Source organism: Taudactylus pleione, unplaced genomic scaffold (assembly GCF_031769625.1).
Source record: "Taudactylus pleione unplaced genomic scaffold, aTauple2 ptg000519l, whole genome shotgun sequence".
NCBI lineage: Eukaryota > Metazoa > Chordata > Amphibia > Anura > Myobatrachidae > Taudactylus > Taudactylus pleione.
The window spans coordinates 788,272-804,903 of NW_028284921.1; positions in this window are offsets into that span (position 1 = coordinate 788,272).

The following is a 16,632-nucleotide window of genomic DNA, read 5'->3' on the forward strand; positions in this document are numbered from 1 at the left end:
AGGACAGCAGTACTGCGCATGTGCTGGACTCCGGGCCGTCTTCCCGAGGACAGCAGTACTGCGCATGTGCTGGACTCCGGGCCGTCTTCATGAGGACAGCAGTACTGCGCATGTGCTGGTCTCCGGGCCGTCTTCCCGAGGACAGCAGTACTGCGCATGTGCTGGTCTCCGGGCCGTCTTCCCGAGGACAGCAGTACTGCGCATGTGCTGGTCTCCGGGCCGTTTTCCCGAGGACAGCAGTACTGCGCATGTGCTTGTCTCCGGGCCGTTTTCCCGAGGACAGCAGTACTGCGCATGTGCTTGTCTCCGGGCCGTTTTCCCGAGGACAGCAGTACTGCGCATGTGCTTGTCTCCGGGCCGTTTTCCCGAGGACAGCAGTACTGCGCATGTGCTGGTCTCCGGGCCGTCTTCCCGAGGACAGCAGTACTGCGCATGTGCTGGTCTCCGGGCCGTCTTCCCGAGGACAGCAGTACTGCGCATGTGCTGGACTCCGGGCCGTTTTCCCGAGGACAGCAGTACTTCGCATGTGCTTGTCTCCGGGCCGTTTTCCCGAGGACAGCAGTACTGCGCATGTGCTTGTCTCCGGGCCGTTTTCCCGAGGACAGCAGTACTGCGCATGTGCTTGTCTCCGGGCCATCTTCCCGAGGACAGCAGTACTGCGCATGTGCTGGTCTCCGGGCCGTTTTCCCGAGGACAGCAGTACTGCGCATGTGCTGGACTCCGGGCCGTCTTCCCGAGGACAGCGGTACTGTGCATGCTCGAGTCACTGGGAAAAAGTGATTTCTTCTGCTCCGCAGCACAGGCCCAGAGCTGCAGAGCAGCACTCTAGAGACAACGGACAGGTAAGTATAAAGACTATAATAGGTCCAGGGTGTGCGATGTGGGGCCTCCTGGACCCAGGGGTCCATGTGCACCGCAAACCCTGCACCCATTATAGATACGCTCCTGATCACATGGTGTGTTCCCAGTTTTAGTGTAATAAGAAGTGAGGGAGACTTGCTATTTAAAAAATAAATATGTTAAATAATGTATGTTCACAATACATAACACAAGGTGAAGTGTGAGCTGTATGGTTCTGTAACTGACCAGTATAGCAAGGAAGGACTGGTTTGACTAATCGTTGTTGATTAGTTCTTCCTGAATATTACTGATTGATGATAATAATTTTATTTTCATACAACAATTTTTTGTGACCATTAATGGATACAAAAAAGATTGTGCTTATAGAGACACCTCTCTGCAGCAGTTGTTAATGCGCCCCTTAATAATGTTGTAGTTTATTTTATGAACCATTGTAGTGCCCTAGTTTACATTATGTCACATTGTAAGGCTGCTAGTACACATTATGCCACACATAGTATTTTACACTATAGTGTCTCTAGTTCATATTGTGCCACATTACAGAGCACTCCATTTCAAATTATGCTACATTACAGTTCCACAACTTCATACTGTGCCACATTACATATCATGTAACATTATAGTGCTCTGTAGTTCATTTTATACAACATTACAATGAGCAGGTCAGATTATGCCACATTACAGTGCCCTCCAGCTCAGATTATGCCACATTAGAGTGCCCAGTTCAGATTATGTCACTTTTTCTTACCATTATAACATCCGCTACACACACCTTTCACTGAAAATGGAATGTCACCCCATTCTGGCTGGGCAAAGGTTCGGATCTAATTGCTTAGGAGGCAAATCTGGGAAATAGATATGCAACTATATAACATGGGTTCAGGACCCCCTTAGCCTCTGAGCCCCATAGCAATGCGCCCCCCTGCACCTGCTATGCTACGCCCATGATAGTTTCCTTCATCCACTAGGGGACACTGGAGGCTTCATGACAGCAGTACTGCGCATGTGCTGGACTCCGGGCCGTTTTCCCGAGGACAGCAGTACTGCGCATGTGCTGGTCTCCGGGCCGTCTTCCCGAGGACAGCAGTACTGCGCATGTGCTGGTCTCCGGGCCGTTTTCCAGAGGACAGCAGTACTGCGCATGTGCTGGTCTCCGGGCATTTTTCCAGAGGACAGCAGTACTGCGCATGTGCTGGTCTCCGGGCCGTCTTCCCGAGGACAGCAGTACTGCGCATGTGCTGGTCTCCGTGCCGTCTTCCCGAGGACAGCAGTACAGATTATGCCACATTACAGTGCCCTCCAGCTCAGATTATGCCACATTAGAGTGCCCAGTTCAGATTATGTCACTTTTTCTTACCATTATAACATCCGCTACACACACCTTTCACTGAAAATGGAATGTCACCCCATTCTGGCTGGGCAAAGGTTCGGATCTAATTGCTTAGGAGGCAAATCTGGGAAATAGATATGCAACTATATAACATGGGTTCAGGACCCCCTTAGCCTCTGAGCCCCATAGCAATGCGCCCCCCTGCACCTGCTATGCTACGCCCATGATAGTTAGTAGAGATTACATATCACTGAGTGCTGTGTTTTTCCTTCATCCACTAGGGGACACTGGAGGCTTCATGACAGTGTGTATCATGGCTGGAAGGGGATCTAAAGCTTCACTGAAGATTTTTTTTCTTGCACAAAATGTACAGAAAAATGTACACAGCGACTATCATCTAGCTCCCTGTTGTGTGACAATTGTGAATCAGAGCAGCAGGCTCAAGGATCACCCCAGACGCAGTTCACTTCTGTTATGTCACACCTATCTGCAGAACTGGAGGCCTCTCGTAAGGATAGAGAGGTTTCCAGATCTCAGAAGTCTTCTCTCTGAACCAGTCTAGGCTCGGTCCCTAGCTAAGTCAGTGGAGGAGCTCACAAAAGCCATGACCACATCCCGCAGGGACTTCACCACGGGTTCCCAAGAAGAGGCTGTTACCCTCAGTCCTACAGTCGGATGACTCTGAGGATGAGGATATGCCCCCACTAGAGGAGGGCAACTTTCTTGATTCTGGGGAGTAACAGATCCCGGAGAATCCGGAATCTTTGTCCCAGGCATAGGCATTGACTTTAGCAATCCGGTGGGTGTTAAATGTGGAGGAAGTGGACCAGGGTTCTGCACAGACGTCTATCTTTAGTAAAAAGCAAAGACAGGTATCAGAGGAGCTGGATTCTATCCTGACCACTGCTTGGAAACACCCAGATAAAAAATTCCAGGTATCCCATCGACTTTTGTCCTCCTACCCTTTCCCTACATAAAGTAGGAAGCTATGTGAGACTCCACCTTCGGTAGATCCCTCAGTGTCTCGTCTGTTTAAAAATACGTTTCTACCAGTACCAGGGGCCATTTCCTTAAAAGAGACTTCGGACAGGAAGTTAGAGAACACCCTAAAGTCCATTTACAGTGATTCTTCACCCTGCGCTAGTGGGCTGCTGGGTCAATAAAGCGATTGAAGCATGGGCTAAACAACTATCCAAAGGATTACGGACAGGACTCCCAGCTGAGGATCTTATTCCTTTAGCAGAACAGATTGGGGAGTCGGCTGGTAATCTTGGCGAGGCGTCAAAAGAGGTATGTAGTCTCGCCTCTAGGTCTTCAGCCTGCCACTGTCACAGAGCTGTTTGGCTGTGACAGTGGCAGGCTGATGCAGAATCAAAGAGCACTTCCATTCACCGGTGACATCCTGTTTGGGCCTGAACTGGACAAGTGGCTCTCCTAGGTTATGGGGGGGTAAGTCTAGTTATCTCCCCTCAGCGGCTCCGGCTACTCATAAGCCTTATTCAGGACCATCCTATCGGTCCTTTCGTGCCCCAGGAAGATTTAGAGGCCTTTCCAGAGGAGGACCTACCACTTCTTGTGGTTCCAGAGGTAGGGGTAGAGCCGCAGCAACCTCTACACACCAGGACAGTAAGCCCTACACCAAACCCAGTACATGACGGGTTTCCCTCTCACCTGGGGGACCCCTGGGTGGGAGCTCGGCTTCGAGATTTCAAGGTAGTGTCCCAAAGAAAAAATTCCTTTCCAGCATCAGGGGAGCTGCATTCTATCCTGATTTACACAGTAACGGGTCGTAATACAGGAAGCTGTAGATAAACTTCTGAATGCTCGAGCAATGGTACAGGTCCCCACACATCAACTAAAGCAGGAGTTCTACTCCAGCTTGTTCGTGGTTCGGAAGCCGGATGGATCGGTCAGACCTATTCTGAACCTGAAGGATCTCAATCCCTACCTGAGAGATTCAAAAGACTTCATCTTGAACTTGAATACTGTCATTGCGGGGCTCGAGGAAAACTAGTTCCTGGTATCTTTGAACATAAAAGACGCCTACCTACACATTCCCATCTGGCCGCCTCACCAGACATTTCTACGATTCGCCATACGGGACTCACATTTTCAGTTCCAGGCCTTACCCTTCAACCTATCTTCAGCTCGCAGGGTATTCACCAAGGTAATGGCCATGATGATGGCTCTCCTTCAGACTCAGGGAGTCACGATTGTCCCTTACCTGGACGATTTCCTCCTGAAGGCTCTTTCCAGGAACCAATTGTACTACAAAACATACTGGTGACTCACAGGCTCCTCATATGACACGGGTGGGTCCGGAACTTTCCCAAGTCCCATCTGCAGCAAACACAGAGGCTTCAATTTCTGGGGATGATTCTGGACACGGTATGTCAGAAGGGCTTCCTTCCTCAGGAAAAGACCACTTCCATTCAGGAGATGGTACGGCTGATCTTACAACATAGGCGACTCCTCGGGAAGCTGTTTGCGACCTTCGAGGCCATTCCATACGGCCGTTTCAACTCCAAGCCTTTTCAACTTGACCTCCTCTCTCAATGGTTGGGATCCCATCTATATACCTGTTGGAGGGCAAGTGGTTTGGAGTGTGTGATTGGATTCTCCTCACCACAGACACGAGTCTGAGAGGGTGGGGGGCAGGGACTCTGGAGAACCACTTCCAGGGCCGCTGGACTCCACAAGAAGCGATACTGCCCATAAACATCTTAGAATTATGGGCAGTGTTTTATGCGTATCACCTGTTGCAGGGTCAAGCCGTCAGAGTCCAGCCAGACAACGCCACGGTGGTGGCGTACATAAACCGACAAGACGGCACAAGAAGTCAGGCGACAATGAAGGAGGTAAACCACATTCTACTCTGGGCGGAGGGATTCGCCATGGCAATATTTATTCCAGGCGTGGACAATGGGAAGCCGACTACCTCAGTCATCAGGACATACATCCCGGTGAGTGAGCGCTCCATTCCCAGGTATTTCAACAGCTTGTTCAAAGGTGGGGCCTTCCACATGTCGACCTCATGGCATCCAGACACAATCATCAACTGCCTCTGTACTGCTCTCAGACAAGAGACCCGGAGGCCGTGGCAGTGGACGCACTCTTAACACCCTGGCGGTTCAGATTTGTCTTATCGGTTTCCACCAATTCCTCTTCTGCCTCGGCTTCTGCAACGCATCAAGAGGGAAAGGGTCATGGTTCTGTTAGTGGCTCCAGATTTGCCCCGCAGACCTTGGTATTCCAGCCTGCGTCTACTGCTGATAGACGATCCGTGGCCTGTACCGCTGCGAGAGGAGCTCCTGCAGCAGGGTCCTTTCGTCTATCCAGACTTAATGCGGCTACGTTTGACGGCGTGGCTGTTGAAAGTGCAATCTTATGGCGAACGGGGATCCCATCTACTGGGATCCCTACCATGCTCCAGGCCCGGAAGGAAGTTACTTCCAGACACTACCACTGTATCTGGAAGTCTTATGTGATCTGGTGTGTACGGCGGGATCGCCTCCTACAACGTTCAAGGTGTCCAGGCTCCTACTTTTCCTGCAGGCAGGCTTCTCAGCAGGCCTACGTCTTTGATCCCTGAAGGTTCAGGTTTCAGCACGGTCCATTTTCTTCCAGACAAAAAAGGCCTTACTTTTCTGCAGGGGGTAATCCGGTTACAACCACCCTTTGTTCCTCCCACAGCTCCGTGGGACTTGGATCTCATTCTCTCTTTCTTGCAGTCTTCTCTGTTTGAACCGTTACAGACTGTTGAGTTTAAGTACCTCTCATGGAAGTTGGTACTTCTCCTAGCCCTGGATTCAGCCAGGTGAGTGTCGGAGCTTGGGGGTCTCTACCGTCTTCCTCCATACTTGGTATTCCGTGCTGATAGGGCTGACCTCCATACGCAGATGGCATTACTTCCTAAAGTGGTCTCTGCTTTCCACATAAACAAGCCTATTGTGGTGGCGGTTCTTCCAGAGGACTCACCAGCTTCCAGATCCCTGGACGTCGTTAGAGCCCTCAGAATCTACGTGGATAGGACTGCATCTCTACGAAACCAGATTCACTGTTTGTCTGGTATGATGTCGGTCATCCTGGGTGGCCGGCTTCCAAGCAGACTATTGCACGCTGGATCCGTCTGACCATCAGGCAGGCCTATGTGGCCTCCTCTAAGGAACCTCCTGCTTCCATTACAGTGCATTCCATGCGCTCGGTGGGTCCCTCGTGGGCGGCTGCCCCCGGGCTTTCCATGGCTCAACTTTGTCGGGTGTTCACTTGGTCGGGCCGGCATACCTTTGTCCGGTTTTACCGTTTTGATACATTCGGGGCCCCTATCTCGCAATATGGCCGTGCTGTTCTGCAGGGTTCTCAGCGCTCTCTCGCCCGGGATGGGAGCTCTGGGACCTCCTCACTGTCATGAAGCCTCCAGTGTCCCTTAGTGGATGGAGAAAACAGGATTTTGGTACTTACCGATAAATCCCTTTCTCCGATTCCACAGGGGTCACTGGACGCCCAGCCGGCGTTGTTCCTACCTGCCATGGTTGGTTGTCATTTTACGTTATGATTGGTTAGGTTTATTTTGTTCTACTGTTTTTAAAACCTTTTTACACATGTTATGTGTTGTTTGTCATTATATGTACTTGATTCACCTCCTCTTCTGCAGTTTGTTTTTTCCAGCTCTTCCTGGGCATAATTTCCTAAGACTGGCTTGTAGGGGGGTATAGAGGGGGAGGATCTGGTCACACTTTCTAAATTTAAAGTGCTAGCTCCCGGTTAGCACACATCTATACCTCACTGTCATGAAGCCTCCAGTGTCCCCTGTGGAATCGGAGAAAAGGATTTATCAGTAAGTCCCAAAATACTGTTTTCTGCATACACCAGAATCACAAATCACTATATACCTTAATTTTACACAGTTCATTGTATGGTTATGCACACAGAAAAATACTGGTAAAGGATACAATTCCACAATTAGGTGCTCAATGAGCAAAATCCTAAAGATCCAAGTGGCAAATATATGAAAACTCTCATACGCTTTTTCAAACACTGACTTTCTGAGCAAGAATCCACAGGATTCTAAAATGAGAATAAGCTCAGTCAGCGTAATATTACAGTGAATGGGGGACGCTGATCCCCTGTCACACCAGAGCAGTTCCAGGCGAATCACTCTAGTATGACAGAAAATCGCACTGTTCTAGGATTCCTGCCTGACCTTGTCCTGATCCTTTAAATGTAAGTTCACACCAGGCTATTAGAGAACATGGTTTGATACTGGTGTAATTTCCAAGGTAATTGTATTCTGTTTTGATTACATGCAGCGTTAAAAGGTCTTTTGATCCCACTGCATAGCCACTGTCACATTCATAGACACTATTGTCACATTGCAGAGCCACCAGTGTCACATTGCAGAGCCACTATTGTCACATTGCAGAGAGACTATTGTCACATTCCAGAGACACTAGTGTCACATTGCAGAGACACTAGTGTCACATTGCAGAGACACTAATGTCACATTCCAGAGACACTAATGTCACATTCCAGAGACACTAGTGTCACATTGCAGAGACACTTGTCACATTGCAGAGACACTATGTCACATTGCAGAGACACTACTGTCACATACATAGCCACTATTGTCACATTGCAGAGCCACTAATGTCACATTCATAGCCACTATTGTCACATTCATAGCCACTATTGTCACATTCAGAGCCACTAGTGTCACATTGCAGAGCCACTAGTGTCACATTGCAGAGCCACTAGTGTCACATTACAGAGCCACTAGTGTCACATTACAGATACACTATTGTCACATTGCAGAGCCATTAATGTCACATTGCAGAGCCACTATTGTCACATTGCGGAGACACTATTGTCACATTGCGGAGACACTATTGTCACATTGCGGAGACACTATTGTCACATTCATAGCCACTATTGTCACATTGCAGAGACACTATTGTCACATTGCAGAGCCACTATTGTCACATTGCGGAGACACTATTGTCACATTGCTGAGCCACTATTGTCACATTGCGGAGACACTATTGTCACATTGCAGAGCCACTATTGTCACATTGCGGAGACACTATTGTCACATTGCGGAGACACTATTGTCACATTGCGGAGACACACTTGTCACATTCCAGAGAAACTATTGTCACATTGCAGAGACACTAATGTCACATTGCAGAGACACTAATGTCACATTGCAGAGACACTAATGTCACATTGCAGAGACACTATTGTCACATTGCAGAGAGACTATTGGACAATACCTGTAAATCTGCAGTTTCTTTACGCAATTCTCGCCAAACTGAGGGTTCTGGTTCTAAGTTATTAAATGTTCTGCAAATATACGTACTAATATGTCAAGAAGTATATACAGAAGGAAGTATTCTTCAGAGATAATGCAGACGTAATTACTAGTGCAACATTATACACGTTTATAAGATAAATGATTATCTGAATAGTATTTATATTCACGCCTTATGTATTATAAAATGTTTTGCCTGGAAGAAGTACATTGGGATTTACCTCTTATTTTTAAGCATGTCCTGGATACATTTTATACAGGTTTTTTTTTGGTATGTAAATGCATTTATACATTACAAAACACCCATATGTATTTATAGGGACGTGGTTAATATCCCAACCGCGGGAATTCTTTGGGTCGGAATGCCATCGCCGGAATCCCGACACCTGTCAGAATCCCGACGCTGGCATCCTGTTGCGGGGTTAAGGGGGGAGGGTTCGGGTTAGGAACCACGGAGAGGGTTAGGGATAGGCACTTGGGAGAGAGTTGGGGTGATGGTTAGGCACTAGGGAGAGGGTTAGTGTTACGCTCTAAGGGGGGAGGGTTAGGTTTAGGGTGCAGGGAGGGGAAGGTTAGGTTTAGGCGCTGGAGAAGGAGGGTTAGTGTGGGGGAGAGGGGGAGGGTAAGGATACTGACCGACAAGTGTAGCCGGGATCCCGTATTTATATCATAATAGAATAGACGGTATAGAATATTTTAAACTAGACTTCTAATTACCAGACTCGTGAAGCCAAGTAGCCATATGTAGAACAAACAAGTTGTATTTTGAATTTAGTAACCATTATTATTAGAATAAAATGTTATAAACGCTGTCTAAACCGCAAATAATAATATTACTGTCTTCAGTGTGGACTCATTCAGGGTTGGATGTAAAAGGAAGTTGCAGCTCTTTATGTGCACACATGTGCCAGCTCACATTGCACACGTTGTGCCCTTGTGAATCAGGTGCATTTCACACTTATAATAAACTTTGAATGTTCCACAGAGCTACTGGGGCAGCCTATGTCTATTTATAGAGCACATTTTCACCAAAAAAAATCCTAATATATTAACACAATAAATAGATACTGGGTGTCCCTATAATTATGTTATTTACACCTATTATTCCAAGGTACCTGCAGTGGATAAGTCTATCTATAGTTACTCCTACAATGAACTTTCATTCTTGTACTCCCATGCATGGCTTCTCCTCACCCAATTACCATATACAGGTAAAGAGAAAAGGATATTATAGTGTAGTATCCTTTAATAAAAACACACTTCCCACACCAAATGTGCGCACCCAATCGGGTATATTTACTAAAGTGCGGGTTTATAGAATTGGAGGTGTTGCCCATAGCAACCAATTGGATTCTACTTATCATTTATCTAGTATCTTCTAGATGATAATACCTAGTATCTGATTGGTTGCTATGGGCAACATCTCCACTTCTATAAACCCGCACTTTAGTAAATATTCTCCAATGGGTCTGATTCTGAGTTAAGTTAAAAAAAGAAGAATCAGGTACTAAAAATAAGAAATGTGTAAATATAAAGGTGCTCAAACTCTATGTACAGTATGAAAAAGGGGCAAAGCTGCAGTATCTGGTTAGGTGACTGTGCAGACAACTGCAATTAGTTCACTACAACAACAAAAAAGAAATAAAGATCTGCACTAAATATCAACCTGTAATGGTTTCAGAGGCGCCATAAAGTTTTTAGGTGTGTGTGTGGGGGTGGTAGGGGCAAGATTTCGTTTCATTTTGGTACCCCTAAATCGCAGATTATCACAGGGACATCAATATAACAATTAGCATTTGGACAAGAGTCAGCTGTAACTCCTCGATCAGCGGTGGCCAACCCGTGGCTCTCAAGCCGCCTGCTGCTCTTCCATTCTTCTGATGTGGCTCCCTGACTGACACTGACTGCCTCCTCTGATAGGCGCACAGCTGTTCAAGGGAGGTTCGTCCTTTGTTGAAGCAGTCTGCTCCACTCCGGAGGCATGTATGGTTGGACGTGATGGCGTCACACTGCAAACAGGAGGAGGAGCTCAACTTGTGACTGAACCAGCAGCCACAAGGAGGACGCAGACGCCAGTGCCTACTTATGTGACACAGACAGTCCGCAGCAAGGTAGGAGCTGTGGGGGGGTTTACTTTTATTATTTTCTACTTCAGGGTCCATAGGGTATCCATAGGATACCTTGGGGGTATAGGTGTGACGTCAGTCGCAGGGCACCAAAGAGTTAAGCTTTCAGCCTCCCAGGATGCACTGGGTCCCCCTCCTATACCCCGCCCCCGAGCCAAGGCACCCCAGTTTAGTTTGGTGCCCGGCCGGAGTCGGGTGCACCTGTTGGAGTGGGGGCTAGAAGAGCCCCTGAAGCTTTTTCTTCATGCAGCTGTGGCTGCACATCTGGATGAACAGCATGGACAGTCAGTCCTGACGTCCATGCTGTCTTCCCTACAACCCGCCGGTACCAGAACGCCGGTACTGATCCGGGGATGCTGGTGGGCATCTGGGGTCACAGCTAGCGGTGACCCCAGATGTTCCGGACCATGGCCGGATTCAAGGGGGACAGAGGTAAGCAGCGGGGTCCCGCGGTGGGTCCCCGCTGATCACATGGTCCTAAGTCCCCAGGCAGGGGGCTCCCTGGGGACTGGCTGCAGCGTGGAGCCAGGCGACCAACCTGCGCTTCCACTACCCCCTGGGACAGCGGACCGCAGCAGAGCGGTAGCGCTGCGGCGTCCCAGGGGTTAAATGCATGAGCGCGCCTTCCCTGTCTCACAGCCGGCGCCTCCCCCGCTGCACACAGCCCTCTCTGCACTGTGCTGACTGGCCCTGTGTCAGCGCTCCTCCCCCAGGCCAGCCTCCTCTCTGCTCCTCGGCGGCCATCTTCTCCAACGCATGGTGAACGCTGCTGGAAGCACTGGACGGAAGCATCGTGGTCTGGGTCCCCCCGCATACCTCTCCTCCGCTGTGGTCAGGTCTGTGTATGCAGCGCTGTGTCCTACCAGGCCCTGTGTCTGTGTAGTTGAGTGATCAGCGCTGTTAGTGCAGGAATTGATTTTCTTTGTATTGTATGTGACTGTGCTAGCGCTGCCTGTAACTTTTCTTCTCTAAACTGTCAGCTTTATTACTGTCCCTGTTCTTTCTGCTAAGCCCTTGCGGTGCGGTGCTGCAGGGTGGTCTCTCGCCTATTTAATATATAATTGGTGAGAGGGGTCACATACGTGGTGCCATCATGTCTGAAAGTGATTTTCCCCTCAGGCTACAGTGTACCACGTGTAAAGTACCGTTAGCGGAGGGGGAGGGTAGCGCGGAGGGCCTTTGCCGGCAGTGTTTGTCCATGGCGCGGCCTCTTACGGTTACAGCACCGGTACAGGAGCCGCCCTGGGCTTGTTTTGCTCAGGCGCTAACAGCTTTAGTGGGCCAGTTAGCTCCGCAGCCCGCGTTTACTCCGATGGGTTTGTCTCAGCAGTCTGTGGTGTCATCACCCATGCAGGGTTTCCCACGACAATTGGTGGTACCCCACAGTCTCCCTATTTCCCCGCTCCCGGTTTCCAAGGAGCCAGCGTGGGTTAACTCCCTGACGAGTTCTGTACAGCACTTGTCGGATGTGTTGCAAGGGGAGTCTGTGATGCGGCCTCATAAAAGGCCGGTGGCGTCTCTGTCCGCTCCTTATGAGGATGACGAAGGGACGTCTGATGATGGGGAGATTCTGGATCCTTACGATCAGGAACCTCTCCATACTAAGGACGCTGATGCTAAGTCCAAAGTATATATTCCTGGACTTATTCGGGCGGTCCGAATAAGTGACGTGAGTGAAGTGATTGAGGACGAAGTTCCCCCAGCGGCTAAGTCTAAATATGCCTTTTTCAAAGATGTGAAGGGCGATGCCACAGTCTTTCCTCTTTCGGGTCAGTTGGTGGACCATTTAGAGGAGGCGTGGAAACAGCCTGGCAAAAGATACCAGCCGCAGAGACGCTTGGCGGTGGCTTATCCGTTCGCGGATAATTATTTTGCTAAGTGGGAATCCCCTCCACAGGTGGATTCTCACGTCACCCGTCTTGTCCGTAGTGCCACATTGCCGATGCCATCCATGTCCTCCCTTAAGGATGCTATGGACCGCAAGGTGGAAATCTGCCTGAAGTCCGCTTATTCCCTTGCGGGGGGGGGGGGGGGGCAGCACGGCCGGCTATGGCCATTTGCTGGGTTTCCAGAGCGATGGAGCGCTGGGCGGATTCATTAGAGGCTTCTTTTGATTCCGACTGTCCGGCCGAACAGGCGGAGTTGATTGGCAATCTCCGTGATTCGGCCACTTACATCAACAAGGCGGCTCTAGACATTAGTACTCTGGTGTCTAGAATTTCTTCAGCAGCGGTAGCTGCTCGTCGCACCTTGTGGCTGCGATCCTGGAAGGCGGACGCAGATTCCAAGAAGGGTCTGGAAGCCTTGCCGTTTACCGGAGAAGTTCTCTTCGGTCCGGATCTGGATAAGATTGTGGTCACGCTGGCGGCAGCCAAATCTGCTTGTCTCCCGTCGGCCGCTGCTCCTTCTGGTTCTGGACCATCGTCCTTTCGGTCATCTAGGGCCCAGGGCAGGCCCAAACCACAGTCGTTTCCTCATCAGGCTGGCCCTAGGAAATCGGTCAAGCCCCGGAAGCAGGCATGGAGTACCAGACGTCCGGCCCCCAAGCCAGATGACAAGCCTGCGGCCTGACGGTCCGGGCCTGCCTTTGGGGGATCCCAGGGTGGGAGGCCGCCTGCTGCAGTTCGCCCAGTGTTGGTCGGTCACTACGACAGACACTTGGGTTCTGGAGATGGTCTCCCACGGGTACGCCCTCTCCTTCCGGCACAGACCCCCGGCTCGATTCTTCACCACGGGTCTACCATCAGACCGGAACAAGGCTACGGAGCTGCGGAAGGTATTGCACACTATGCTCCAGGCTGGAGTTATAGTGCCTGTTCCATTCTCCTAGAGGGGCCAGGGTTTCTATTCAAATTTTTTTTTGGTACAGAAACCCAATGGGTCGTATCGTCCGATTCTCAACCTCAAAGCACTCAACAAGTCTTTGCGGGTACCGAAGTTTCGGATGGAGACCCTACGGTCCATCATTCTGGCGCTGGAACCGGGGGACTACATGGTGTCATTGGACATACAGGACGCTTACCTGCATGTCCCTATTCTTTTGCGCCATCAACAGTTCCTCAGGTTTTCAATCCGCAGCGACCACTTCCAGTTTCGGGCGTTACCTTTTGGCTTGGCGACAGCACCACGTGTCTTCACCAAGGTGATGGCGGTCATGGCGGCTTTTCTGCGGCTGCAGGGAGTCCGCATGTTGCCGTACTTGGACGACCTGTTATTGGTGGCGGGATCTCCAGAGCTCCTGTTACGCCACTTAGACCTGACCATTGCCCTGCTGCAACGGCACGGCTGGCTAATCAACTGGCAGAAGTCCACTCTAATCCCGTCTCGGAGGATTCTGCATCTTGGAGCCTTATTGGACTCGGGACAGCAAAAGATCTTCGTGACGGAGGAAAAGATCTCTGCTTTGCAGTCAAGGGTGCGCAGTTGTCTGCACAGCCGCCAGGTGTCTCTACACTCGGCGATGAGGTTACTGGGCTCCATGGTGTCGGTGTTCGACATGGTGGAATATGCCCAGTTTCACTCCAGACCTCTGCAGCACCTGATCCTGTCAAAGTGGAACGGGCTGCCTCAGTTTCTGAAGTCCCAGACGATTGTGTTCACCCAGGAGGTTCGCCTGTCCCTTGCTTGGTGGTTACAGACGACCCACCTCAGCGAGGGACGTCCGTTCTGGATTCCAAATTGGGTCCTGTTGACTACGGACGCCAGTCTTCGGGGCTGGGGAGCAGTTTCGGGTCCACATCTGTTCCAGGGCAGGTGGACTCCGACAGAAGCGGAGCTTCCAATCAATATCTTGGAACTCCGTGCGGTCTTCAATGCTCTCCAGCAGGCACATCGGTTTCTCCAGGGTCACCCGGTACAGGTCCAGTCGGACAACGCTACCACCGTGGCCTACATAAACAGGCAAGGAGGAACCCGAAGCCGGGCGGCTCTCGTAGAGGTGTCTCGGATCCTGGATTGGGCGGAGCGCAATCTTCCAGCCGTATCAGCGGTCTTCATCCCGGGAGTGCTCAATTGGGAGGCGGACTTTCTAAGTCGCCAGGACGTTCATCCGGGGGAATGGTCCCTGCACCCGGACGTTTTTCAACTACTGGTGGACAGATGGGGTCTTCCAGAGATCGACCTCATGGCGTCCCGGCACAACAACAAGTTGCCGGTGTACGGGTCTCGCACAAGAGACAAAGGGGCGTCTCTGGTGGATGCTCTGTCCGTCCGGTGGACGTTCCGGTTCGCATATCTGTTCCCTCCGGTCTCCCTTCTTCCACGGGTAATCCGGAAATTCAAAGGAAGGAGGGACGCTCCTGTTGATAGCTCCCGCGTGGCCCAGACAGCACTGGTTCTCAGACCTTCAGGGTCTGTCCGTGGACAGTCCTCTGCGGTTGCCGCTATGACCGGACCTCTTGTCTCAGGGTCCTTGTCGTCACCCGGACCTGACTCGGCTGTCTTTGACGGCGTGGCTGTTGAGACGGCCATGCTGAGGTCCCGGGGGTTTTCCAGCTCTGTGGTGCGTACCATGTTGCGAGCTCGGAAACAGTCTTCCGCGAGGATATACCATCGCGTGTGGCATACGTTCTTCCAGTGGTGTCGACCGAGAGGTTATGCACCGCGGGAGTTTCGTCTGTCTCGGATTCTCGCCTTCCTGCAAGCGGGACTAGATCATGGGCTTCGCCTTGCTTCTTTGTAGGTACAGGTTTCGGCCCAGTCTGTCTAGTTTCACCGTAGGATTGCTACAATCCCGGATGTGTGCACCTTTATGCAAGGTGTTGTCCGCATTCAGCCGCCCTTTGTTCCACCTGTGGCGCCTTGGGATTTGGCTGTGGTCCTGAGGGCTCTCCAAGGACCGCCGTTTGAACCACTGGGCTCAGTGGATCTTAAATGGCTAACAGCTAAGACTGTTTTCCTTCTGGCTATTGCTTCGGCCAGACGTGTTTCTGAGTTAGGGGCTCTTTCTTGTAGACCCCCTTTCTTGGTTTTTCATGGGAACAGGGCAGTGCTCCGCACTCGGCCCGAGTTTCTTCCCAAAGTTGTTTCCCAGTTTCATGTTAACGAGGAAATCGTTGTTCCGGCCTTTAACTCACCGGGTCTTTCCGTGGGTGAGGCCTCTTTGGATGTTGTGCGGGCCTTAAGGACTTATGTTGACCGCACTTCTTCGTTTAGGAAGTCGGACGCTTTGTTTGTCCTCTATGGCTTCCGTAAAAAGGGTTAGCCTGCTTCACAGCAAACTTTGGCAGCCTGGATCCGTATGGCTATTTCTGAAGCTTATCTTCATGAAGGCCTGCTGGTTCCTCCTTCTGTGAAGGCTCATTCCACTAGGTCTGTGGGTCCTTCGTGGGCAGCTCGATGTGGTGCCTCTGCAGTCCAGATCTGCAAGGCTGCTACGTGGTCCTCTGTCCATACCTTCGTGAGGTATTACAGGTTTGACACCTTCGCCTCTCAGGATGCTTCCTTCGGGCGGCGGATTCTCCTTTCAGCACAGGAGCGTCCTCACCCTTAAAGGATACTGCTTTGGGACATCCCCAAGGTATCCTGTGGATACCCTATGGACCCTGAAGTAGAAAATATGAGATATGGTACGAAGTCCATAGGGTTCCACAGGACTCCCGCCCTGTTGCACCTGTGCTGCAAGTGGGCTTTGCTCTGGTCACCGGTTTTCCGTCTCCCTCTGGTGAGAATGTGATTCTTGTATGTGTCCAGATCTTTGTTCTCTCTCTTCCTTCTCCTCCTCCGGCCTATGGCTTGGTAACTAACTGAGGTGCCTTGGCTCGGGGGCGGGGTATAGGAGGGGGACCCAGTGCATCCTGGGAGGCTGAAAGCTTAACTCTTTGGTGCCCTGCGACTGATGTCACACCTATACCCCCAAGGTATCCTGTGGAACCCTATGGACTTCGTAGAAATAGAGATAACAAGGGTAAGTTCTTACCATATCTCATATTTTTTTCATTTATTTGTGACATGTGGGAGAGGTGGAGTGACCTGTGGAGTGTGAGGGAGGGTGGCTGGACTGGTGTGGC